The sequence below is a fragment of the Equus caballus genome, chromosome 7 (genome assembly GCF_041296265.1).
Source record: "Equus caballus isolate H_3958 breed thoroughbred chromosome 7, TB-T2T, whole genome shotgun sequence".
Lineage (NCBI taxonomy): Eukaryota > Metazoa > Chordata > Mammalia > Perissodactyla > Equidae > Equus > Equus caballus.
The window spans coordinates 25,054,696-25,063,097 of record NC_091690.1 but is presented as its reverse complement, the minus strand read 5'-3'; the positions used below and the strand labels follow the sequence as shown (position 1 = coordinate 25,063,097).

At 48.7% G+C, this 8,402-nt stretch overlaps 1 long non-coding RNA gene across 1 annotated transcript; it reads right to left on the bottom strand.

Annotated features, from left to right (window-relative positions):
• Positions 1-2,896: 2,896 nt before the first annotated feature.
• LOC102150821 (uncharacterized) lies at positions 2,897-7,712 on the bottom strand. The gene is made up of 3 exons (XR_290546.4): positions 7,507-7,712; positions 3,515-3,794; positions 2,897-3,177 (listed from the first exon to the last, which is right to left on the bottom strand). It is a non-coding gene; the product is annotated as an uncharacterized lncRNA (long non-coding RNA).
• Between the last annotated feature and the right edge of the window lie 690 nt (positions 7,713-8,402).

The window sequence follows — 8,402 nt, the reverse complement described above, 5'->3', positions numbered from 1 at the left end:
GTCCTACTGTGGGGAGCTGTGGAGGGAAGCCTGGGGCTGAGAGCTCATTTGGGCTCAGCCAAACGCGTTTATGATGACCTTGAGCAAGTCTCACAGCCTCTCCAACCTCATTTCCTCACAGCGAAATGAAAAAGCCAGAGGACATTTTTTTCTAAGGTCTTTCCAACTCTAAGAGGTGAGGTGATGTGGGGGTCAATGAGTTGTAAACAGCAAGGCAAATACAAGCGGAAGTGATTGTTTTAATACTTTAGACGCTTCCTGCAGCAAGGGCGCTCCTCTGGATTTTAGGAAGACTGGATAATTCCCTTCTCAGAGGCTCAGTTTCTGAGGCCAGAGTCCCCAGCTCTCCTGGGCCTGCAAGGACTCAGGGGCAGAGGACAAATGGCAACCCTTCCCTGATGCGTGGGAGAGGGGACGCTGCAGGGGACCCAGTCTGTCTCACGGGGCACTGACTTCTGCAGTATCTGGCCTTGCTTGGCAGAGAGTTAATTAATGTCTGCAGGGCCAGTTAGCAGAAATAACAATTGCTTTGATTAAGGGAGAGATGGCTATGAGCTTTGCTTTAAGTAAAATGGACAAAGAAGTGATAGGAAATCATCCACTTGGCCTCCTTTGCTGGGCCTGCTGGCTTGGCCTCCCTCTATCCTGGCTGCTGACTCCTCCAGCTTCCTCCAGGAAATGGGGCCCCGCTCTCCAGCTGTGCTTTACAAGGACCCTGGTTTTTGTCATTGTTGCAGATAAGAGGGTCGATACTGCTGTGGGTTTTGTGAATGTGAGTTTGGAGAGGGGCCCAAGATGCCCAGGAAGAGGCGATGATGGCAGAGCTGATGAAGCTGGGCACAGTCAGGAGAAAGGCGCGCTGCACACCGACAGTTAGTATGGCTTACCCTCCCGGGGCTGCCGCGCGAGCGCGCTGTTCTGAGCGCTTTCCCTGCATTTTCTCATTTAATCCGAACACCCACCCCAGGAGGAAGCGTGAACTCTCTGGTGGAGGTCGCTTGGCTTGTGAGTAATGGAGCCAGGATTCTAACGCAGATCTGTCTTGGGTGACAAAATGGTTACTCATTATAACCTACCTCCTCCTGGGCAAGGAGGATGCAAAATTTTGGGAGAAGAGCAAATGGGAACCGAGGACAGTGGACTTAAGAGGGGAGAGGGATGAGACTGAAAGTCCTCAAACTTGCCCAGGTCGGCTGCTGAAAGCTTCAAATGCTAACATTTGTTGAGCCCTACTATGTGGGAGGCGTGGTGCTGAGGAGCATTGCTGGTACAGCTCACTGAATCCCCACAGTAACTGCGCATAGTAGGTGTTCTTTCTCATAGGAGGAGATTGAACCTGGAGAGACTAACGCTCTGTCCAAGTCACGCGGCCAGTGAAAACTGCCAGATCTTGAACCCAGTTCTATTGTAGGCCTAAAGTTCATGCTAGCTCCATCGTCCAGCACTGCCGCCCGCTTTGCAGAACATCACAAAATGCTGATAGGTCCAGCCTTGGCATAAAGCACACTGCTCACCCCCAAAGGCAGGAGAACGGAAAGAGTGGGAGAGGCACTGGGAGACAGAGCTCTTGCTGATCGCTTCAAAGCGCCTGCCACTTGGCCAGGCACTCCACGTGTGTTTAATCTCATTTAGTTCTCGTAACACCCGGGTGGGAAAGGCATAATTGCTCACATTTTGCAGCTGAGTGTATCGAAGCTCAGAAATGGCAATTGACTTGCCGAAGGTCACAGAGCTGGTAAGTGGTGGACCAAGGATTCCCATCCAGATGGGCCCAGCTTCAAGGCCCAGGCTAATTAAAAATATAATTTTGTGCTAAATCAAGTAGCATCTCATACCAGATTCTATTAAAGCAGAGGCCAACAGTTAAAAGTAAATTTGTAGTTGAAAATTTATAATTAAGGCGATCATCAATTAACTTATTTTTCTGGGAACAGAGAAAGGTTTGCTGTTATTGGATTTTAGCTGCAGAAGAATCTGGAGCCTCGTTTAAGAACCACAGAGGCTTTTCAGTAAAGCAGGAGTTGAGAGAGCAGCTCAGGGAAGCTGACCCAGGCTGCATGCCCAGAAACGGGACTCGTTCAAGAGCTTTCTGGGCATGGAGAGCAGGCGGGAAGCACAGCCAGGTTAGCTGCTATCCGGGAGAGGAGTGTTGGCTTCAGTTAGCCTGTACATAGAATCTGCCAGAAGGGATCATATGTTCTCAAAAAACGGGGAGTAGGGACAAAATAATTTGATCATTTGTCTTCCCTGCTCAATAACCTTCAGTGGCTCCCCATTGTATCCCAAATAAACCCTAGAAGCCTTACCTTGACCTTCAAAACTCAGCACAATCTGGTCCCAATTTACATTCCCAGTCTTGTCTCTCACACATCACTCTACATAAAATTCATACTCATGTTAAACTGATCCACTTTTTCTTCCAGTAACCCAATTCTGAGTCTTTCCCCTTTCCTCCGTTTTCCATCCAAATTTACCTAGTAAAATCCTGCTCATTCTTCAAGTTCCTTTCCTAGGTGACTCCTCCATGAAGTCCCCTCTGATTGTCCTCCAAGAAGCAGATACTCCCTCTATTTATGCTGTACACATGGCACGGATCACATGGTGCACTGAATTGAGATTATTTATGTACATCCCATCTTCCCTACTAGATACAAGCAATACCTCATGCCTGTGAGTGTATGAATAAAACAGTAATAATAGCTAAAAGGTTAGTGTCTTGTCTACGACATCATTGTAGTTAAATAATGGTCAGTGTTTAAATTCAACAATTTAAAAGGACTTAACTCGAACTTGCTTAAAAGTGTGTCAGAGTCTTGAAACGTTTTGAGAGTTAGGTTTTTTTGGAGTTCATAAATGGTAAATACTCACTCATTCGTTCATTCATTCATTCAGCATCCTCAGTGTGGAACAATATATTTTTTCTCTGACAACCTTGTTTGAGAGCTTGAGGGTACAAGCACCCCCAATGAGATTGGGTCTTTTAGGAACTGCAATGACAGGCCCTTAGTGCCATCAGGTCTGCCGGAGTGTGTGTCTGCAGGTGCACACATGCCCTGTTTGCTGAGTCCCCATATTTGCCAGTCACCATCCTAGGGTCTTGATCCACACGGTTCCCTTGATGGTTGCAGAGAGACATTCTGAGGCAGGATTCATGGTTTGCCAGGCATCCATCTCCTCCTGTGGTTAGGTCAGGCCAAAAGAGAGAAATTGAAGGATGTCACTATTAAAAATACTTGGGGAGAAGCCAAGTGATTTCTCCCGCTTTCCACTCTTGCATTGTGCTCTGTACCTGACTGGGAGGGACAGGTATTCCCAACCAGGAAAAACGTCTTGCCAGTTTGCACAGCAGCGCTGGCACCCACCTTGTCTCTAGGACACTTGTAAGTTTGCAAAATTAAGTCAGCAATGTCCCAACTTGGATCAGTCTCAGTTACTAGAAAGACAGCCACACCAACTCTGGCCAAAAGCCAAGTGCTGCCGAGCTTCGTCGTTCTCGGCGCGGATCTGGACTTACCTGAATGAAAACAAGTTGTCGTTCTCTTTGGCTGTATCCTTTTCGGGAAGTTGGAGAATGATCTCATTTTGAGAAGGAACCAAGAATGACTTTAGTTCTGCTCGCTGCACCCAGAGGCAGTTCACACGGTGGTCCAGATGCGGAGCTTTGGGTCAGCGCGCATCTCAGCTCTCCCTTTCTTAGCTGTGGGTTTTGTTTTGTTGGGTGGGGTCAAGTTCCCTGACCTGCTGTGCCTTTGCTCCCTCATCTGTGAAGCAGGACTAATCATTGTACTTCATAGCTGTTGAGAGAATTAGATGAGCCAAGCATAGTGTCGGACAAGAGAAGCGCTCAATGGGTACTGTCTATTACTCTAACCAGACTGCCAGTGGGCATGTGGTGGCTCAGCTGACCTGCGCTAGCCACCTCGCTCCACAGACATCAGCCTCCTGTCTTGGCTTCTTTTCCCTAAACAATCCCTTAATCAAAACTCAAACCTAAGCAGAAGTTCTCAGCATTTCCTGTTGAACATGACCCTAATTCAAGCTTCATTTATTCTTCAGGTCTGTGCAATAAACATTCCCACACTGTCTCCTTTTAGCGAGCTTCTGGGCGAGGCCGTGGGAGGTTTTGGGGTGAAAAGGTAGTAGACATCGTCCTTGCTTTCAGGGAGCTTGCAGTCTGTTTGAATGGAAAGAAAGGTGCCCCATTTCTGCAAAACAACCCTAAGCGTGAAAACGGTCGAAAATAAGATGTAGACCCAACGACTCAGTTATTGGCCCTAAACCATGTCACTGTTCTGCCTTATTTTAATTATGGTTTCCCTTCTCTGTTATCATCAAATTAAAAAACCCTTGACATGGTTGTCTAGCAACATCGTTATATTGTCATTTTGCAAATTATGTGGAAAGAACAAATTGTTTTCAGGGAAAGTTTCAAGCAAATTTATGAGCTTATGGACAAATTGCCCATTATTGCTTTCAAAAAAAAATTTAAATACTGTCAATGGACTAATTTTCAACCTTAGAAAGAGAATACCATCTTTTGCATTTCTGGAGCTTAAGGTTTATAAATCTTGCTGCTGTGCACTTTCCCTCTGAATGCTTGAGGACACTGTGTTGGTGAGAGAGATAACGCAGTCTCAGGTTAGAAACACAGACAGAGGCTCAGAAAGGTCGCGTCTTGCCTGTGTTTGTGGACCGAGGGGCCTGGTAAGGTTTTGGAACCCAGGACCCCTGGCTTCAAATCCACTGTTCTTTTTGCTACATTACTCTGTAGGCACTAGTTATGCACGATTTCACTAACGTTTAATTAGCTAAAAGTGGAAACAGATAACCTTGAAATTAATTCAAGTTAATGTTCAATGTTGCTAACTTTTTATTAGTTGGATGTTTCCATTAACTTTTCTGGTGGCTGCTTTTTTGTACCTCCTCACAGCAGTGAGCAAAATTGAGTAAGTGTTCAGTAAGTGTTTATCGACTCAACAAGGAGCTTAGCCGGCCGGCTTTGGCTGCAGGGCGGGGTTAGAAGGTTGAGTCACTGAAGACAAAGTTGAGCATTTAATTCACTCATTTGTCAAGTGTTTATTAAGTCTCGGTTCTGTGTGCTGTGCTCCATGGAGTAGAACATGGCGCACATGTGGCCCTCGGCGAGTTGTTTAACCTCTTTGAGCCTCAGTTGCCTTGGCTTTAAAAATAAGGAAGAATAATAGTACTGAGCTCACGCAGTTGTTACTAGGATCAAATAAATTAATGTCTATAAAGAGCTTGGTACAGAGGCTAGCACATGGCGGTGGGTGCTCAGTAAGTGGTAAAGATAGTAATTAGCAATCTCCGTGCTATATCTTTGTATGTGGTTCATACCCCAAGTTTCTAGAGACTGAGTGAAGTAGTTTGTGGCACTCTCCACAGCCGGCACAGAGTGGCACAATTGATGTGTTCCAGAGGCAGGCAACGGAAGCAGAGCCAGGTTCCTATGGTCCTGATGGAAGAAAGGGCCTTCCCCCTTCATTTTGGGTGACAATGGGGGAAGGGACCCAGAGAAGGCAGGTGCTAGTCACACGCCATGCTCCACCAGGGGCCTCCACTCAGCATCCTTTGGGAACTCTGGGCCTTTGGGCCTTTTGGCCGACTGCCTAGGTCAGCTGTGTGTGCAGGGATGCAGGGGTGGGGGCTTGTGATACGGGGACCATGCTGGGTTTGTGCTACAGAAAGACAAAGCTGCCAAAGCAGGGCGCAGGTAGCTTGGATCTTCTGCGGTCTGGTGTCCCCTCTCCACAGTGGGAGGAAAGAGTGCTGCCGGGGGCCCCAGAGTGTTCCTGCCCAGTCCTCCCCCTGAGCAGGACTCTCTTGAAGCTGAGAACTGGGAGCGCAGGGGGAAGGGCCAGAGTGCTGGCCTCATGCCCAGGGACCCTTCCGTGCCAGACAGGGAAGGGGTGAGTGTAGGTACGGAGAGACTCTCCCTTTTGACTCGCCCCAGCCCAGGCTGCAGCTGGGCCCAAAGCACTGCAGTGAGCTGCTCTAATGAAGGGAGCTGCTGGCCAGCTCATTCCCAGTCTGACGTTCCTGCTGGCCCTGCCAGCAGCTGCCACCTATCCTAAGTGGGGAGAAGCCATTTAGGAAGACAGCAAAGCAACCTGCCACCCATCTGTCAGCAATTGGCTTCCATTAAGGATAGGACGGCTGGTGAGCGAGGCTGGAGAGGGGCAGGCTGGGAGGGAGGAAAGGGGACAAAGACAGCTCTGTCTGTTTAATCTCATCAGGTTTCCAAATCCCAAAGGGATTCTCGGGGAGCCTCGGTAGACTGGGCAACGTTGATTGTCCTTTCAAGGTGGCAGCTGGGTGCAGAGGTGTCTTCGCCTCTCTCTCCCATGGAAAGGAAAGAATAAAATGCCAATTTGCTGATCGTATCAATCTGCAGGAGGGTGTAAGGTTTATCATAAATTGTCCTGCCTGCCCCCATGGCTGTTTTTCTGTCCCCATTCTGTCTGATCTGTTCTATCTGTCTATTCCCATGTCTGTGTCTCCCAAGTGGCTGATCTTTCATGTCTGGTGCCATGTTTTCTTCCCTAGCTGTAGTGCGAGCAGTGGTTGCCAGCCAGGGAGGCGGTATTGCACACTGGAGAGGCGGTGCTTACAACTGTGCGGGATGGTGGTTGTCGCCATGAGTAAGGGCTGCTACGGGCTCTCAGCAATCAGTGGGTAGGAAACAGGGGTGCTATGCATCCTATGATGAGCAGGACAGTCCCACACAGCAAAGACTTATCCCACTCCAAATGCCAGTAGTGGTCCAGCTCTATGCAACAAGGGTTCTCAGAGGTAACTGGGCTCAAAGTGAACTGACTCATGTTAAACTCACAGGAGATGGATGAAGAGATGCGGTGGAGTAATTACAGAGGGGCTGTTCCTTTTCAGTGGACAGAGACGTCTAGCTGCTATTTGGAGCTCCTCCTTGTACCAGGCCAATAAAGTGACCCAGAGTCCAGCATGGAGTGGGGGCTAGGAAGCTAGCGCACCGCGAGGCCTGATGAACCAACGATCCCTTGTCTCTGTCGCAAGTGCTTCTCTAGAGCCCAGAATACTCGTGTCAGCCTGTGTCTCTCCCTTTAAGCCAGTGCTGGATAAACCCTAACAAACCCTTGTTCCTCAGCCCACTCCTACCTGTAGACCTGGGGAATAAGGTCCTTGCCTGGGCTCCTGCTTTAGAGGGTCTAGCTCTGGTCCTCCCCCTACCTGGGACCTTGGAATTCCCTATCCAGACAGCCCCAAGCCAGCTCCAGGGCATCTTACCCAGCGGGCGCCTCTTGAGGTCAAGGATGGCCAAGGGGCAGCTGTTCTACAGGGGGTGGGGAGCCAGAGCTTGGACATGGGCCTGATCTCTGGGAGAGAGCTGGGGCAGGAAGAGAATGGGCAGGGCCTACCCTGGGTTTCCTTTTCTGGGATCCAAGCCTGGCAACTTCTCCTGTTAGTACAGCCTTTTTTCCAGGAATTCCCAGACCTTAACTACATTCTCACCAGTTCTCCTGGGAAAACGCCTGTCTCCCCTTGACTGGATTGGGGGCCGTTCACTCTTCACTCCCCCAGACCTTGGGTTTCTCTCCACCACCTTCTCAGAAGGCTAATGACATACATTTTGTTGGCTTTTATACATCCTTTCTGAGGTTCTATGGAGCAGGTGAGGCTTAGGGTGGAACTGGGTCACTGCAACTTCCCATAGTGACAATGACCACCCCCCATGATGTCAGCTGTGACCCCTGGCTCTGTTCTTATGATGTCTATTCCTGTGTCTATTTTCCCTAATGTTTTGTTTATTCTGTTTTCTTAGAAGTTCTACCTTTTGAGGACCGGAGCACAGGACCATAAACTTATCTCATCAAGCAGTAAATGCGCAGGGCTGGTATAGCTTCCATAGAAATGTTAGAGCATTTGATGTCTCAGGCTGCAGTTCTAGCCGTTTCTTTGATCTTTTACTGACCAGTAAATTATTTATTAGGTCTGTCATAAAGATAAACCAAAGCCTATAAACTATATTTATAGTATCACAAAAATCTCCCCTCCTGCTCGGCATCTTTGGCGATGGGCTGCGGTCCTGATGAAGACGATGCAGCCGGGGCTGGGGCAACGCTAGGACCTTACTCACTTTTTTCCCACCTCCTTTTTTGTACCTTTTCTTTCTTTTCCTCTGAGCTATTTGCTTTCCTTCCTTGATTTTGCTTCACTTTCCCTTCCTTCTATTTTGTGGGGTCCAGAGCTGAGATTTTTGTGAGGATGGTTCTTAAGATCCCATCACCTCTCCCTGGCCTCTAGGAAGCCACATCCCTTCTCTGCCCGAATCCCAGACCAATCTCAGCTCCTCCCTACAGAAACTGACACTCCAGTCCCCAGCCCAGCGCCAGGCCCAGGGGCTGATT